Raw genomic sequence first — 18,895 nt, forward strand, 5'->3', positions numbered from 1 at the left:
TCTGTGTAAAAGTGTTTTTATTTTTTAATAATTTTTTTTTTTACATTTTAGCTGACATTCTCTGTTGACAGTTTGTCTATGTGGAAGCGTTTTTTTTATATTTTATAAGCCTTTTATTATATCTCAGTTTTTGTCTCACATTTGTTATTATTCTACCTCAGCTTCAACAGTCCAGGCAGATTTTTAAATAACTGTAATCAATAAATACAATTCAGTACAGAAAAAAATGTTTTCTGTGTTTTGTTGAAGTTGCTTTCTTTGTGCTTCATATTGTGATTAGTATTATGATAGCACCCCCTACTGAGCACAACCTGTACACAGAAAAAAACTTTAATTCATTCAAGCTGCTCTCAATTAGCAATGAAACTACTGTTTGTCATCCAGGGGAAAAATATGAACCACCACATATTTTATAGTGTTATGGCATGGCAGTACATCCCGTAGTTTACAAAATGAAATTGTCGGGGTTTTTTTTCTCAAAGCACAACTGTGACACCTGCTGGCAAAATGGACAAAACACAGCTAATGGTTTGGCCCTTGAAGAAATTATTACCTGGTTAGTAAATTACTTGTTAACCACCACACAACATCATACTCTGTGCTTTAGCTAGACAGTTTTCCAGATTGGTATACACAACAGTACAGTTTCTCACGAACAGCACAGTGACAGCTGCTTGTCCTAAGAATGCAGCATTTTACTAAGAAATAGAATAGAATGTACAGTAATGCCTTTATTTTCAGGGAAATTAAAAAATATGCTGAGTCTAACAATACACACAGAAACACTTTGGAATATATTTCAGCTAATTAATTAGTCTGATAAAGGAAGAGCATACAAACCGCCAATTAAAATACACGGTATATTTATTTATTCCTATTACATACTTCCAATACCACCACTGCATGCAGGATTATGAAAGCCTAAGGTTACTCAAGGAAAACTGGTCCCACTTGGGATCCTGTCCAATTTGGCAGAATACATATTTGGAAGGTAGCAAGTGAATGCAGGGACAGATCGAAGCAAAGGATCAGATTGAGATTCTGGGGTAAACAGCTGATCCACCTCCAAAAACACAAGGTCCCAGAAGCACCTGGTACTACATGAGCTAAATGCTAATCCCGTTAGAACCAGGTCAGACCTGGTGCCCCTGGTACTAGCATACGCTAAATGCTAATCCCATTAGGACCAGGTCAGATCTGGTACCTCTGGTACTAGCATAAGATAAACGCTAATCCTGTTAGGACCAGGTCAGACCTGGTGCCCCAGGAACTAGCATAAGCTAAATGCTAATCTGTTAGGAACAGGTCAGACCTGGGGCTCACGATTACTAGCATGAGCTAAATACTAATACTATCTTGAGCAGTTCAGACCTGGATCCCCTGGGTCTAGTTAGGCTAAATGCTAATCCTGTTAGGGCCAGGTCTCCCAGTGACTAGCACAAGCTAAATGGAAACTGTTTCAGGACCTGTCCAGCTTGTGCTAAAGTTTCCCATCAGTATTCTACATTTTCAACATTGCAGACCCGAAATTGGCCCTGATAAAGTCTGTCAGTTCAACATGGACGATAGTTAATTACTGCATGGGTCTTGCAAATTAAAGCTAACCAGATTAGAAGGCTTTCACAGTCCCTCACACTAAACACCCAGCAAGGTCATGCAGGAGCATAACGTGGGTAGATTTCACTAATATGGCAAAGTAGTGCAAAAAGGAACCCGGTTTAAATTACACATGCTTGATGTGCACTAGTACCAGGTTGTACTGAGCTGTTGATTCTGCACTTGCGGCCTTGCTGTTAGCTTTAACGAGCCTCACCATTCTCCTCTGAACATTGTGATTAACGAGAAAATGAAGCTTCTCCTTCCAGGTGGGACGCAGGGCTCCAGGGGGACAGGAGGCCTGTCAGCTTTGGCCCCAGCAAGCGGACAATCCCACCGTGATGTCAGGGATGGAAACAAAACTAGCAAAATGTAGTACTGAACAGAAAAGTTAGGCAGAACACAGTTTTGAAACATGTATATGCAATTTAAACAGAAATATTTTTAATTAACTGATATTATAAACTTATAACCTTTGATTAATATGTCATTATAAGTGGGTGAGAGGCCAATCTCTCACACTGTTACACTTGGGTTCTTTTGAAAGAGCTGAACTAATATGGAGGAAATAACTAATTACTTTTAAATCCATGTGCCTTTTATCACAGTCACCTTGAAAGTAAACCATTGTTCTCCTGGCTCTGCAAAGGCACCATCTTCATTGAACTTAAAAATATTTTTCAGCCTGTCTGCAAGGTAGCCTTTGATTCCTGTCCAAACCACAAGGCCTCTACTGTTACACAAAACGCTGTCCGACTGAACAAGCAGGCATTAGACAATTTCTCTTCTATAACTCTTCACAGGTTAACATGAAGCTTGAGTTGTGCATCACTGTTTCCTGTTAGTCTGGCATTTTGGCTTGCTTCAATTAAAAAATTAGAGACATTTTATCTAAGAAAAGTCTTGTGTGCCTGTAATCATCATAGCATGGTGTGTGGGTCTTTGAATTAGACTGTAGGGTTGTTGGTTCGAATCCCGTAGTTAGCAGAGTGATTTTACCGCTGGGTCCCTGAACAAGTCCTTTAAGCCCAAGGGACTGTCTTTCTCAATTCTATGTTGCTTTGAATAAAAGCATCTGGTAAATAAATGTAAATGTAGAAACTATTTCTGTTCTAAGCCAATAGAACCTTCCCTTGAGTTAATTCAGCCATCAAGTTTTATATCACATTAAAACGTACTTAGCTTCTTGCAGTCCACAGACATGTTGAGATGTTCCTGTAGGGCCCCCAGTGGCTAGGATGCTGAGACCAGCTGCTTGGAGGAGATGAGCTCTGCCTCACAGGTGTGGCTCCTCAGGGAACCTTGACCCCGAGACAAAGAAGTCCTGCAGAAGGTAAGGCCTTTGGTAAACAATGAAGGTTCTCACCTGCTTGCTGAAAGTCACACAGCTGGTAAAAATGAACCACAACAAGCTAATATCTACATCTACCCATCAAAGAATTATGGGATCTGTTATAAATATGGTAATAAAATGATAATAAATTCTATAGTGGAATACCAATAGCACAGGCAGCTTAATTGTGTGGATTATCATTCATCATAAAGCATCTTGTAGATGTGGCTTTCTGTTGAGAATCAGTTAAAGGTCACACAACTCTGAATGGGGAAACAATCTCAGCTCTGAATTCCAAAATGCTTCATGATGTTGATGTTCCTCTTGATCTTTATGCATACATACAGTGCAGCCATGGAATATTTATGTGATTTATAACACTTGAGAGAGACTTCAGGGTCACAGTTTCAAAATTAAAACAATGGTTGAAAACACAGACAAAATATTTAGTAGCAGACCCAATTAAAAATATGTTAGAGCAAAATATGAGTATTATTACTATGTCTTCTCCACCCCCTCTCTTGGTGCTGGAGTCATTTGGAAGTTCTCTCCGTGTGCATATGGGATTCCTCCAGGTACTCCGGTTTCCTCCCACAGTCTAATGACACACAGTTATCAGGCATCTGCACATAGTGTTTAATTCTGTGGGTGGGGGTGTGCATGTGTGATAGACTGGCATCACATCCAGGGTGTACCCTGCACCTTCACAACTCTGTACTGGATAAGCAGTTGGAAGGAAAATGGATGGATGGATAGATGAATGGATAGATTGTTGTACTATACAACAGAACAATGAATGGGACTTCTCTGGAGCAATAGGATACAAAGGCGCCCTCTTGTGGAGAGAAATGTTAACCTAAATTCAAGAACTACTGCCAGAATGCTGTGCTAATATAATAACTCATATTTAACAGTCTTTACAAAGCACCTCAGAGATTAGCCACAAAGAGCAAAAACACACTGAAACATCTAATGGCCAGACGGAAGTCCCCTGACCAGGAAATCCCTCCCAGAAATACATTTGCAGACAGGGCGGGACGCTGTAGCAATATGTTTGATATATAGTTGGTGTGAATAACAACCTAATATATCAAACATATCAGACAGAGCCCTGCGGAGAAGAGGCTTCCAGGTCACAATTATCCTTCAGAGGTATGCAGAACTGACGGAGAAGTGTGACAGAGGGGCTATTAGGTGAGAAAGAAAAGGGAGGGACAGGTACTCCAGAGGCAAGGTGGACAGCAGAGAAGATGAGAAGATAAGGTGTAGAGGAGGACAGGTGTGAAGAGATGAGGTGTACTGGAGGACAGGTGGGAGAAGATGAGATTTAGGGGAGGACAAAAGGAAGAAGATGAAGTGTAGAGGAGGACAGGTGTGAGAACATTAGGTGTAGGGGAGGACAGAAGGAAGAAGATAAGGTGTAGGGGAGGACAGGTGTGAGGAGATGAGGTGTAGGGGAGGACAGAAGGAAGAAGATAAGGTGTAGGGGAGGACAGGTGTGAGGAGATGAGGTGTAGGGGAGGACAGGTGGGAGGAGATGAGGTGTAGGGGAGGACAGATATGAGGAGATGAGGTGTAGGGGAGGACAGGTGGGAGGAGATGAGGTGTAGGGGAGGACAGGTGTGAGGAGATGAGGTGTAGGGGAGGACAGGTGTGAGGAGATGAGGTGTAGGGGAGGACAGAAGGAAGAAGATAAGGTGTAGGGGAGGACAGGTGTGAGGAGATGAGGTGTAGGAGAGGACAGGTGGGAGGAGATGAGGTGTAGGGGAGGACAGATGTGAGGAGATGAGGTGTAGGGGAGGACAGGTGGGAGGAGATGAGGTGTAGGGGAGGACAGGTGTGAGGAGATGAGGTGTAGGGTAGGACAGGTGTGAGGAGATGAGGTGTAGGGGAGGACAGGTGTGAGGAGATGAGGTGTAGGGGAGGACAGGTGGGAGATGATGAGGTGTAGGGGAGGACAGGTGTGAGGAGATGAGGTGTAGGGGAGAACAGGTGGGAGGAGATGAGGTGTAGGGGAGGACAGGTGTGAGGAGATGAGGTGTAGGGGAGGACAGGTGTGAGGAGATGAGGTGTAGGGGAGGACAGGAGGTAGAAGAAACTGTCAGAGCCTGGCGGAGATTAGGTTTGAAACGATGCACCCAATTCACAATTCAGTTCGATTCACAAGTCTTCTTGTTGAGGAATCTCACCCCCATTTTCCCAGTATCTGATATATCCCTGAAATGACAAGCTTCTGTAAGTCTGATCTGTGCTGTGATACATGCATCTGTGACCTGCCCAGACCTTCCCCACACGGTGACTAATCACACACAACTCCTTCAGATAAAAACACGAGACATCCAGGATGAAGTGTCAGATATGACAAAGATGGCCAAGTGAGTGTGAGGAGGGTTGACTGTATGCACGTGCTCGTGTGTGTGTGTGTGTGTGTGTGTGTGTCACTCTCCATATGAGACAAGCTGCCCAGGATAATGCATCTCATCTTGAACCAAGTAAAGAGGAAACCTAAATTTCAGCTAAAACATTCAAGTATTTCATTAAACAAAATGATAAAATTAATAATCGGGTTTGACGTTAATGTACATCCAGTCCTGAAAGGAGGTTCTCCAATTTACAGGGAAGATTTGGGGGTTGGTCGCAGGATTGGATTAGTGTGGTGCTGAGGTATCACCTGCTGCACGGCTGCACACAGGTTCTCATCCCTGAGGTGGTTTGGCTTGTGGTGGGAGTGGCAACGTGCTGTAATCAGCGCATGCTGATTACATCACTTTATTCTAATTATATCACTTTATTTACAAATCATCAATAGAGTCATTCAATAGAGCTATATAGTTACATATAGAATAAAAATGTACAACTTTACAAAACTATGATATATCTGTCAAAGTGTCTCAGCTTAACCATTTCAAAACCTCTTAAACTTACCCCAGTACTTGCAGCACCCGTCCAATATGCCCATGTCTTTGCTGACTCAAGCACTTACACACCTCATATAGCTAATCGATACCTCATCGACTTTTTAAAACTAATTCAATTATATGATTAGGTGGTGCTAGTGGGGAAATTTAGTAAGTACATGAAATGGCTGATTTAGCCCCAAAAAGAGAGGCTTGCGGTCCGAAATGATGTCCTTCTAGCCATCCAACGATATCAGTAATGTTTTGGAGTCCAAAAGAAATCATTCTTACTTTTTATTGTTACTGTTCATCTCTGTGTATTCTGAAGTTAAATTGTGTTGTTTTCAGAGCAAACAGGCTTACTAAATTCTTCCTACAGTAATGTTCAAGGGAATATGCTCACATGTGCTTCTTGGAGTTGAAAATGGCATATTCTGCATGCCTTAGAAGACTATAGCAGCCACGTTCCTGCAGCACACTGGCTGCTGTTCGATCCCTGTGTGAATGTAATAAGGCCGGTGTCCACATACTTGGCACACAGACAAGGTGGTTTTGAGTAGGTGTTTGTCTCCAGCAAGGGTGCATCTGGTCTCCACTTCTGTTTGTGATTTTCAACAGGATACCAAGGCACAGCCTGAAATGGTGTCCATGACGGGGGACTGGAGGTGATGTCCCTGCTAATTAAGGATGACGCCTGGGTTCTTTTGACTTCATCTGTCTGGGACCTCCAACACATGTCTGAAAGTCTGAGAGCAATGTGATGGGGAAGAGAATCAGCACCTCTAAATTCAAGGCCTTGGAACTCTGGTGGAAAACAATGACTTCCTCTTTTTGGGTGAGGGGGGAATGTCTACTTGTAGTTTAGGATTTTAAGAGCTTGAGATCTTGCACATGATTGACAGTGAGAAGGAACATGAGATTGACTGGCTGAATTGGTTTGATGGCCAGTGAGCTGGTCCAGGGTGAGGAGGTACAGCCGTTCAATGAGGCTTATGGACTACTGGTCAGTCTGCACCCTTATTCTGGTCTTGAAGGGACAAGGGTGTGATTACAAGCAGGTAAAAATTAAGTGTCCTCTGCAGGGACTCCAGATGCTCCATGACAGGGTGAGGAGTTTCAAGATCTGGAGGGACCGCGAAATAAAACAGCTACTCCTTCGGATTGAGAAGCATCAGTTGAGGTGGTTCAGGCATCTCGTGGAAGCTATCTGGTCAGGTTCCAGTGGGGGCTGTAGCTATGGGGCAAACCCCAGGATATGCAGAACATGACTCTGAGCTGAACTGGGACTACTTGCAAATCAAAGAGTCCACAGCTGTAGGGAGAGATGTCTGGTCTGACCTGCTTCTCACTGGGTGACTTGATGAATGGATGATATGATGGTAATTTTATGGGGGGGGGGGTATATTTTGGGCCAGAGCTCTACCTGTGTTCCTATTGAGCCCTTTGAATGGGGGAGAGCACACTGTGTAAGCCTTCGCTTCCACTGGACGCGCACACACACACACACACACACACACCTCATGCACATACAGGGAGTCTTTTAACCAGGCAGAAGACCACCCCCTCACACACACAGCACACTGTGATCTAGGAACAGGTGTTTGCATGCAGACCTAATCACAAGGGTTCATACAGTTCATCTGGGGGTGTCCTATCTGATAAAAATACCCTAAATCTCCGGTTCTGCTTTTATCGGTTCAATTTTAGGATAGAGATGATACAAGACATCCAACTTCCTGGATAAGCTCGAGTCTTCATAGACCTTAAGGTGCCCGTAAACCAGGACAGCTGAAAAAGAGATGAGATGATACTCAGCAGATTTTATCAAACCCTGGGGAGGTCTGTATCGCCCTAGAACTCGCCTTCCCCACCCCCTCTCTGCTTGAGACATGATCTGCATGAACGAGCCAGTGTGCTAAAACGTGCTGCCATATCAGAGTGAGCGGCGGGGAGGGAGATGCAGGGGGTTACTGTAGAGAAAGCGGCAGCACAAGCATGGAAAACTACATTATCCAATAGTAAATGGCAGGACTTGGCAGGGGCGGATACAGAGGAGGGGCCACAGGGCCACTGGCTAAATGTTGATTGGCCCACGTGGCGTCCCCTCCCATCAATCACTGATTCAAAACATATCATTGGCTAATAAGGTTGGCCTCTGTGTATGAATTACAGTCACTTTATGCCTCCCCCCCCTTAAAAAATTCTAGAATCATAAGTGGTGACCCAAAAAGTTAAAATGGCAATATATCATTCATTTAATTCTGTAAAGTAAGCAGTGATTAACGATTACACATTTTTCTTCCTAAAGAAAGTGATATTTGGTGAAGTGTAAAATACATTAAAAATATTGTTGATTTCTCCAGTCATGTGTGGAATACCCAGTCAGTTGGCTGAGAAAATTTACATGATGTTTAGATAGCAGTTGCTGGATGTTGTGTAAAACAGTCAGGAAGCAGAAGAACCAATAAGAAGAAGCTTTGCAAACGTCAGTGCATGGGGGGAAAAGAGAGGCAGAGAAATCCATACCTTTATGGCTAAGATGTGCCGCTGAAGCCATTGCCCCACAGAGCTGCTTGTTGCGATGCTCACGAGCGTCACCATGGGAACACCCCATGACAGACGGGAGAGCTCCTCCGCTGAAGCCCACATGCCTGAGATGTCACTCTGGCTATCGGGGCCCTTTTAATTGTGCACGGCCCAGTTGGAATTGGGTTTAGTGCTGGTTATTGTTCCTGTGGTGGAGCGGGGCCCGGAGAGGATGCCGATAAGGACTCGCTGGAAACTGCAAGAAAAACAAAGTAATGAACCAAGCAATTAAGGTTTATGTGCCACCATTCCTGATAACAAGAGCAGGAATGTACCATTACGAGGGCAATGGGGGGTGGGGAGTGTAGAAGCTACTCCCCAACAGTCTAACAGGACTCGTGAACAGACACAACATCCCCACAATTGTGGAGTCGACCATGTCCTGATCACCCCCATACTGTGAACTCACTCTACGATGGCCTCCAAGACCTGCATCCCAAGGGTGACGTAATCCTCCAGCACCTCTGGAGTGCTCGGCAGAGAGGTGACTTCGGCCACCATCCCCAGTGTCACTTGCATGAGGGGGAGGCTTACTTTACCAGCGGGGTGACATTGGCACAACACGTCAGTGGAGACGGACTCTAAGGGCCAGAAAGTGATGAGGAGGCTGAGGGAGAACTTAGTGGGGGTGACGGTGGCAGCAGGGGTCCTGTTAAGCTGTAGAGATACTGGCGTGGTAGGTCACCTAGCAGGAAGCTTCTACTGTCTGCTTTTATGAAAAACCAATAAACACCTTCCCCCTTTTTCCGTTTATCTCAGTCACTTCTGCCCCAAATGTAAGCAAAAAGCAAATACAGACTTAAATATTGCTTCTGAACACAAACCATATTAATCCAAGTACTAGTGGGCACAGCAACACCTTAGAAAAAATGCTAGGTGATGTTAAGGTTCTCATTCACAGCCTATGGGGAATTCAGAGATGCAAAATCAGCTAAGTGCATGTTTTTGGAGGAACATGCAAACGCAACACACACAGGGCATAGTTTGAACCTCAACTCCGGAGCTATGGGGCAATACTGATACCCACCAAAACACGCTACATCCTAATGATGCTTTGCATGGCACTTGCTACTGGACGTTTGTTGGAAGACAAACCCACCTGCACTTGTATACAAGCTGGCTCCTTGGCAGCATTGCACTTGTGATGTATTACCTGCCTCACATGTATGTCATTTTGGATAAAAGCACCAGCTAGATAAATTAAAATTAATTTGATTGATTTAAAGTACAGTATTTTTGCTATAATTTCATAAGAAAAGGCACTTTGCATTGTGATGCCTCCAGCAGATGTCAAACTGGATGTTATTGTTTGTAGACTGCAATAAAGATTTTTTTACCGATAAAAGATGAAAGAGAGCAAGATTATTAAAGTCACAACATAAAAAATAAGGCTGTTTCTCCATTAAACCACATCCTGCAAAGGGGCCTCTTCAACACCGAACCTGTAAGAAAGGAGACCTCTTTTACTCTAGACAGCATTATTATTTGAAGAGTGAGATGTGGGGATGAAGATATCTGACAGGTCCCATGAGAGTCCTGCCATTACAGTGGGTCCTGCTGCACACTCAGTCTATAAAGGAAGGGCACTGGCGCTAGTCCAGGCAGACACTGGATTAGATCAGATCATCAATTGCAGTGATGTTATGACCTAAAGGCATCCATCCATCCATCCATCCATCACAGAGTTATGGTGACCCCAGAACCTATTTCAGGAAACAGGTCACTAGGCAGGGCGCCCTCTGGATGGGGCACTAAACCATTTCAGGTTGCATGCTCACATAATTTGTACACCAAGGTTAATTTGGAGAAGCATGTTTTTGCACTGTGTGAGGGAAATGGAGTATCCAGAAGGATGTGTGGAGAACGTGTGGAGAACGTGTGGAGAACGTGTGGAGAACAGGCAAACTGCACACGCAGAGCCATCAAACCCCCAGGAGGTGGCAGAGCACAGCATAGTCCACCGAGTCATTTCCCTGCCCACACTGGATAATCATCCATCCATCCAGTTATCCTGGTCAGCATTGTGGGATTGAATAATCAATCATATTTCATTATTGTAGTGAAACTGACAATACTAGGAAAGCAAAACAATTCCCTGAGTTGTTTGAAGAAAGGAGTCAGGTAGTATACAGTAGCTAGAAAACCGCGACTTACTTCATAAATCAGAAGAGTAGACGACATGTAAAACGCTTTGAACAAAGATGATAGCAACAGCGGCTCAGCAGCTGTGGGCTGGTGACCACAGTGTGACTGACACTTAGAGCAAAAAGTTCACCATCTGCCACACTGCATCACAAAGCAAAACGCAAACAGCAGCTTCACACGATTCCCATTCAAAGCTTAGCATTGTCCGTAATGTACTGATGTCCAACACGAGCCATAAGATTAACTCACTGATTTACGTTCGATCAAAGTAAGAATCACGAAATCAGTGACAAGATAAAACTTAGAAACACCAGACTTAAATGATAAAGGCGAATGACAAGCGCACAATATATATATATATATATACATGATTACCAGAAACATTTTCAAAAGATTCTCACAAGGAACCTCCACAATGAGTCACGGCGAGCCTGCATCTCTTATATAATCTTAGCTTTGCTCCTGTCTCTCACCCACTTTCTCAATACATGGTTCATGTTAATCAGTTAACCAACACAGACCTTAGGCAGGTTAGGTAAATGATTAGTTAATCCAGGTTACCCAGAGCACCTGTTGTGTGTAGAAAAGATTTATGGAAAAAGGCAGGCTTCATAAAACTGAGTTTATTAAAAAATGATAATAATTACAAATTGGCCTGTTGAAATGTGGATTTGTCAGAATTGGAGCATTTTGTTCTGCTTGTTATCAGGCACAGACAGGGCACACATGTAAACAAAAAAATGAAAGAGCAGACCAGTGTGTTATAAAATCTCCTGCTGTAATGATCACCATCACAATAAATGATCATCCTGCTATGGAAGACATTATCTTATATTCCCCACACTAACCCCGGGTCATCACGCCTCCTCTTCAGCCCAGTAGTTTCTGTGGTGCTATTATTATTACACACAAAAACAAACTCTTACAACTTAACCCCAGCCGAAACAGAAGTACAGGTTTACAGTGAAAAACAGAAAATACATTAACGCTAAAGTTGTTCTTAGGTAGGTGAGAACTTTTTTGAAAAGCTCCTTCTGTTTTTAATGTCAGTATCTGAATGTTCCTCCTCCTCTTCATGTGTTAATCAAGGTGACTGCATCCCCCAACTCCTCCACCCATGTTAATCACAATGGCGGTAATCCCCATCTGCTCCACCCATGTTAATCACAATGGCGGTAATCCCCATCTGCTCCACCCATGTTAATCACAATGGCGGTAATCCCCATCTGCTCCACCCATGTTAATCACAATGGCGGTAATCCCCATCTGCTCCACCCATGTTAATCACAATGGCGGTAATCCCCAACTCCTCCACCCATGTTAATCACAGTGTCTCTATTCCCAAACTCCTGCACTCATGTTAATCACAGTGGCTACTCTCCAACTCCTCTACTCATGTTAGTCACAACGTCTGCACCCCCCAAGTCATCCACCTGTGTTAATCACAGCACCGGTATTCCCTAACTCCTCCACCTATGTTAATTATAGCATCTACATTCCCCAGCTCCTTCTTGCCATGTTAATCACAGCATTTGTATTCTCAAACTCCCTCATCCATGTTGATTATAGCATTACATTCCCCAACTCCTCCACCCATATTAATAATACTGGTGGTATTCCCCAGGTCCTCTACCCATCACAGCGGCTGTATTCCCCAGTTCCTCTACTTATGTTAATTACAGTGGCAGTATTCCCCAACTCCCCCACCCGTGTTAATCACAGAGGCGGTATTCCCCAACTCCTCCACCAGTGTTAATCACAGCACCGGTATTCCCCAACTCCTCCACTAGTGTTAATCACAGAGGTGGTATTCCCCAACTCCTCCACCAGTGTTAATCACAGAGGAGGTATTCCCCAACTCCTCCACCAGTGTTAATCACAGAGGCTATATTCCCCAACTCCTCCACCAGTGTTAATCACAGAGGTGGTATTCCCCAACTCCTCCACCAGTGTAAATCACAGCACCGGTATTCCCCAACTCCTCCACCAGTGTTAATCACAGAGGCTGTATTCCCCAACTCCTCCACCAGTGTTAATCACAGAGGCGGTATTCCCCAACTCCTCCACCAGTGTTAATCACAGAGGCTGTATTCCCCAACTCCTCCACTAGTGTTAATCACAGAGGTGGTATTCCCCAACTCCTCCACCAGTGTTAATCACAGAGGTGGTATTCCCCAACTCCTCCACCAGTGTTAATCACAGAGGCTGTATTCCCCAACTCCTCCACCAGTGTTAATCACAGAGGTGGTATTCCCCAACTCCTCCACCAGTGTAAATCACAGCACCGGTATTCCCCAACTCCTCCATCAGTGTTAATCACAGAGGCTGTATTCCCCAACTCCTCCACCAGTGTTAATCACAGCACCGGTATTCCCCAACTCCTCCACCAGTGTTAATCACAGAAGCTGTATTCCCAAACTCCTCCACTAGTGTTAATCACAGAGGTGGTATTCCCCAACTCCTCCACCAGTGTTAATCACAGAGGTGGTATTCCCCAACTCCTCCACCAGTGTTAATCACAGAGGCTGTATTCCCCAACTCCTCCACCAGTGTTAATCACAGAGGTGGTATTCCCCAACTCCTCCACCAGTGTATATCACAGCACCGGTATTCCCCAACTCCTCCACCAGTGTTAATCACAGAAGCTGTATTCCCAAACTCCTCCACTAGTGTTAATCACAGAGGTGGTATTCCCCAACTCCCCCACCCGTGTTAATCACAGAGGCGGTATTCCCCAACTCTTCCACTAGTGTTAATCACAGAGGTGGTATTCCCCAACTCCTCCACCAGTGTTAATCACAGAGGCGGTATTCCCCAACTCCTCCACCAGTGTTAATCACAGAGGCTGTATTCCCCAACTCCTCCACTAGTGTTAATCACAGAGGTGGTATTCCCCAACTCCTCCACCAGTGTTAATCACAGAGGCTGTATTCCCCAACTCCTCCACTAGTGTTAATCACAGAGGTGGTATTCCCCAACTCCTCCATCAGTGTTAATCACAGAGGCTGTATTCCCCAACTCCTCCACCAGTGTTAATCACAGCACCGGTATTCCCCAACTCCTCCACCAGTGTTAATCACAGAGGCGGTATTCCCCAACTCCTCCACCAGTGTTAATCACAGAGGCGGTATTCCCCAACTCCTCCACCAGTGTTAATCAAAGAGGCGGTATTCCCCAACTCCTCCATCAGTGTTAATCACAGAGGCTGTATTCCCCAACTCTTCCACTAGTGTTAATCACAGAGGCTGTATTCCCCAACTCCTCCACCAGTGTTAATCACAGAGGCGGTATTCCCCGACTCCTCCACCAGTGTTAATCACAGAGGCGGTATTCCCCAACTCCTCCACCAGTGTTAATCACAGAGGTGGTATTCCCCGACTCCTCCACCAGTGTTAATCACAGAGGCGGTATTCCCCAACTCCTCCACCAGTGTTAATCACAGAGGCGGTATTCCCCAACTCCTCCACCAGTGTTAATCACAGAGGCGGTATTCCCCAACTCCTCCACCAGTGTTAATCACAGAGGCGGTATTCCCCGGCTTCTTCTCTTTTTCATTATGCTGTTAATCACAGCATCAATACTCCGACTCCCCCTCAGGGCCTCAGTACACACAGGCTACTTGTGACCCACGCAGCTGATGCCATCATGTTTCACTACCTGTAGGAGGCGCTAATGTTTCTTATAGGTTTCATTTGAATTTTGAGCCTGTTAGGTGGGTGTCACTTCATTACAAACTTTATTATATGCCAAGGCCTTTGGCGGTTTGGTGTTGCTATGGCAACAAAGCCTTTAAATCAGTCACTGTTAATGCATGCAGATAAAAGCTTGTGGATGTTTGGTGCATTTTAAAACTTTTGACTTTTTTCTATATGCATTGTTATGATATAGACTATTGCTGTGAACTGCATTGACACAGGAATGGAATCAATAATCCAATATCTGACAGGGTCACACAAAACTAAATGTCTAAAGACACAAACACCTTTAAGGTAAAAAGAAAAAAAAATCCAAAAGTTTTAAATATTAGTAAAGTCATTGCTAGTAAAATGATAAGGCTGAAATCTGCAATATAAATACAGTCACTAGATTCAACACTATTTGTCAAAGTCATTGAGCATACAAGCCTTCCCTGCCAACAAACAGTCTTTCCGAAATTGTAAGGGCACCCAGGTTGATTACTTTTGTTTGCTATGTCATGGTACTGATCCATTCCTTGTTCCACCCCTTGGGCACATTTTTCCGCGAATTACAATGGGCCTGGCATTACCCAGGACCGCAGGCAGTCAATATAAATATGGCTGAAAAGCGTCTAGGTGTTTCATAACCTGTGAGGTGTCTGCGTTCTGCATGCATGGGTCAAAACAGCTTGTGACTCACAGCACCGTGGGATGAGTTTCATACCTACCGGATCCACCCGATTCTGACAGACCACGAGGATTGTGGGGCTGGCATGAGAAAACGTAATGGATTCCACTGGACCTGTTCCCTCATCCTAGGTCCCGGCTGAGTATTTTCAGTACTTGCCAAAATGCTGCTACTTAGTTTTACCCCTTCTTCTTGTCAGCCAGCGCTGTTGAGTCAATCTCGCCAGTATCCATTTCTGTAGCCCCGTACTCTGAATAAAAACCAGTTACTCATCTGTGTGCTTATCGGTGAAGATCTTACAAAAGGACAACAAAAGCAATTCTCTCCTTAAGATGTGTGGTGCTGCTCACGCAGGCTAAAAAGATAATGCAAATATCATCGTTCCAAACCCAATCTGGCTCCTCAGTCAATGTTCAACGGTGAGTTCTGGTGTTGGTACGGAGCATGGAAAATCTCACTATCACATTTCTTCAGGAATTTGATTTTGCAGCTAAGGAACTGAGAGAAATGGTCTCAGTAATTCACCAGAACAGAGATGCTAACCTTTTTAAATTACATTATAATTTGACAAGGCCACAGTGGCCAAAACTACCTAGTGCTAAAAACTCTGAAGTGCCAAGCAGCTATATTAATAGTATAAGAGTGGAGAAGGAGAACTACAGCAGAACAGAGGAAAGACAGAGGATTTGGACCCAACTGCGGACATCTGGCAGGTGAGCATTCAGAGAAACAATGACGCACGGTGACCCCGTGACAGGCCACCAGACCACTGGCACAGCCACAGTGGACAGCAAACTCGTATCTTTTTGGCACAAGCCTAAAACCCCACAGGTCCTGCTCTATAAAGGTTGCAAACTACTGCAGAGGCAAAAATGCTACCAGAAATAATTAAAAAAACACGGCCGCTATCCTGAAAGAGAAACGTGAAAGTCATCCTGAGCCCTGTGGGTGGGTGTTTTGTGGAGAGGAAAGAAATTAAAACGAAATGCCAACATCTGTCCTGTAGGAAGTGATACACCAAGAAAGACCCGCAGATTGCCCTTGACACTAAAATAAGGCACAGGGACCAATTGCTTTCTGTCTGTATGTTACAAAGAGTTTCCTTTCCAACAAATGCCTTTCAGTAACGCTCAAAATAACAGGAATGCATTTGGGCCAATTAAGGCCACATGGAAATAAAGAAAACCAGCAATAATGTATTCCCCCCCCATTTAATCCCTACTCCTCCCTCACCCCCCAACCACTACAATCTCTAGCCCCCCCTACAAACTCTCCCCACATTTCCAAAAGCCTTCATTATCAGCCCAACTTTGTACGACCTGTTTCAGTGTAATCAGCTTCACCAGATCCGTTCATGTGCCATCAAACAACGCTGCTTCAGTTTTGGTGTAATCTGTCTCAAAATAGGTCCCAGATTGTCACCTATACAAGGTTTCTGGGAAGTTTTCTTGGTATCCCATGAAAAGGTGCTCAACACTGTAGCTAAATGTTCAGGACTCCAATGTGCCCCACCCCAGGGCAGAGTGAGAGCGGGACTCACGTTATGAACTATCAAAAGTTATGGCGAAACCACCAGAGAGCTGTGATTTGACATCACCGCTACAAGAACAGCGATGTGCATTAACCCCAACAGACATGACTGGCAGGAGAGTAACACAAGCAGATGGACAGAGGGTGGAAGCAGATGGTGCACACTTACAGCACACAATAAACTTACACATGAACTTTGAGTTGTGAATATGGGAAAAAAAACAATGGCAAGAGCTGAGGAAGGTTTTACTCAAAAGGTCAAAAACAGGAACCGATGCATTCTGGGCACAAATACGTGACAAATTATAGTCAGGGGCTGATTTTTTACAGTGCTAAAATACTGAACCAGTAAATTCCCACTGTAGATACCTAAATTTCAATCACCATTTATTTGGACAAAGCTGCACATACGAATCATGACGCATGTTTTCTCAAGTAGCGACTATATTTGTTCATGATTTGTTCATGATTTGTACTTCAGTAGTAACTGAGTTATTACTAAGTATTGGTGCCCCATCAAGTAAAGTGTTACCGAATTACACTGTATTGCCAAAAGTATTGGGACGCCCCTCGAAATCAAAGAATTCAGGTGTTCCAATCAATTCCATAGACACAGGTGTCTATGTATTGTAGAAGACCGCTTCTACAAACATTTGTGAAAGAATGGGTCGCTCTCAGGAGTTTCATTCAGTTCCATTGCCACAGGCGTATAAAATCAAGCACCTAGCCATGCAGCCAGGTTTACAAACATTTGTAAAAGAATGGGCTGTTCTGAAAAGTTCAATGAATTTAGGTGTGGTGCTGTCATAGGATGCCACCTGTACAGTAAGTCAGTTTGTGAAATGTCTCCCCTGCTAGATAGTCTACAGTCAACTGTAAGGGCTGTTATAATATAGTGGGAGCAATTGGGAACAACAGCAACTCAGCCATGCAGTGGTGAGAGTGCATGCTGAGGCGCACAGTGTGCAGAAGTCGCCAACTGTCTGCAGAGTCAATAGCTACAGACCTCCAAACTTCATGTGGCCTTCAGATTAGATCAAGAACAGTGCGTAGAGACCTTCATGGAATGGGTTTCCATGGCTGAGCAGCTAAATCCAAGCCTTACATCACCAACTGTGCTGCAAAGCATTGGATGCAGTGGTGTAAAGCACACTGCCACTGTAGTCTAGGGCAGTGGAGATGTGTTCTCTGGAGTGACGAATCACACTTCGCCAGTTGTGCTTGGCCCCATAGTTCCAGTGAAAGGAACTCTTAATGCTGCAGCATTTGAAGCCATTTTGGAGAATTTCATGCTCCCAACTTTATGGGAACAGTTTGTGGATGGCCCCTTCCTGTTCCAACATGACTGAACACTAGGTCCATAAGGACAAGGATGAGCGAGTCGGGTGTGGAGGAACATGACTGGCCTGCAGAGCCCTGACCTCAACCCGAGAGAACACCTTTGGGATGAATTAGAGCGGAGCCTGCGAGCCAGGCCTTCTCATCCCACATCAGTGCCTGACCTCACAAATGCTCTCCTGGAAGAATGATCAGAAATTCCCAAAACACTCTCCTAAAACTTGTGGACAGCCTTCCCAGAAGAGATGAAGCTGTTATAACTGCAAAGGGTGGGCCAGCTCCATATTAAAGCCTATGTATTAAGAATGGAATGTCATTAAAGTTCATGTGTGTGTAAAGGCAGGTGTCCCTATACTTTTGGCAATATAGTGTATCTTATGTGGCACTTAAAAAGCTACCATTTCTCTGGATTCGGAAACAGTTCAAAAGTATTATTTTTAATCCTATGAGGAGGAAACTGCATTCACTTTGAAGGGCGATGTGATGTGGTTGGACTGAACAGGGAATGAGAAGATAGAGCTGAAATCGGAGAGTAAAACAAACTCTGCATAATTCCTTACAACCATATACCTCTGGCTGTTGCGCAGATCTCTCCATCTCCATTGTCAGACTGTATGGTACCGGGCCTGGTGCTGATATGCGGCCTATTTCTGCACAGGAGGAACAACATTCTTTGTGGCAGTTGCTAGGGAAACGATCTAGGCTGATTTCTCATGTTCTGTTGATGAGGGCAGCAACAATGTGGTTTATTTGTCATAGACCAGCAACATCTGCCCAGTCACAGAATATCCATAAACATGCCTAAATGCCCCCCCCCCCCTTTCCTCCCCCAGAATATTCCAGTCTGATTTCTGAATCATACTACCCCAGGTCTTCCCCTACACCCTGCAGCATCCACACCAGGTACGGACGTTTGAGGACTGCAATACAGCTCCTTCAGCACGTTTTCTGTCAGCCTCCTGTTTCTCTTCAATCTCCTGACTGTGAGGCACAGCGCTGTTTTCCCAATTACACTGACAGCACCATAGGCACCCCAGCGACTACAGGGGTCACCAAAGAGTGATGTCAGGGAGTGGAATAGTGTCTTAGCCAAACAACGGATAGA

At 44.5% G+C, this 18,895-nt stretch overlaps 1 long non-coding RNA gene across 1 annotated transcript in view; it reads right to left on the reverse strand.

Annotated features, from left to right (window-relative positions):
* Positions 1-18,895, reverse strand: part of LOC140578209 (uncharacterized) — an 86,822-nt gene continuing 67,927 nt past the window's right edge. The window contains exons 4-5 of the long non-coding RNA XR_011982300.1: positions 8,353-8,608; positions 1-2,920 (exon numbers count right to left, since the gene is read on the reverse strand). This is a non-coding gene — a long non-coding RNA (uncharacterized lncRNA). The remainder of the gene's footprint in view (positions 2,921-8,352; positions 8,609-18,895) is intronic.

The sequence above is a fragment of the Paramormyrops kingsleyae genome, chromosome 13, assembly GCF_048594095.1.
Source record: "Paramormyrops kingsleyae isolate MSU_618 chromosome 13, PKINGS_0.4, whole genome shotgun sequence".
In the NCBI taxonomy this organism is placed as follows: domain Eukaryota; kingdom Metazoa; phylum Chordata; class Actinopteri; order Osteoglossiformes; family Mormyridae; genus Paramormyrops; species Paramormyrops kingsleyae.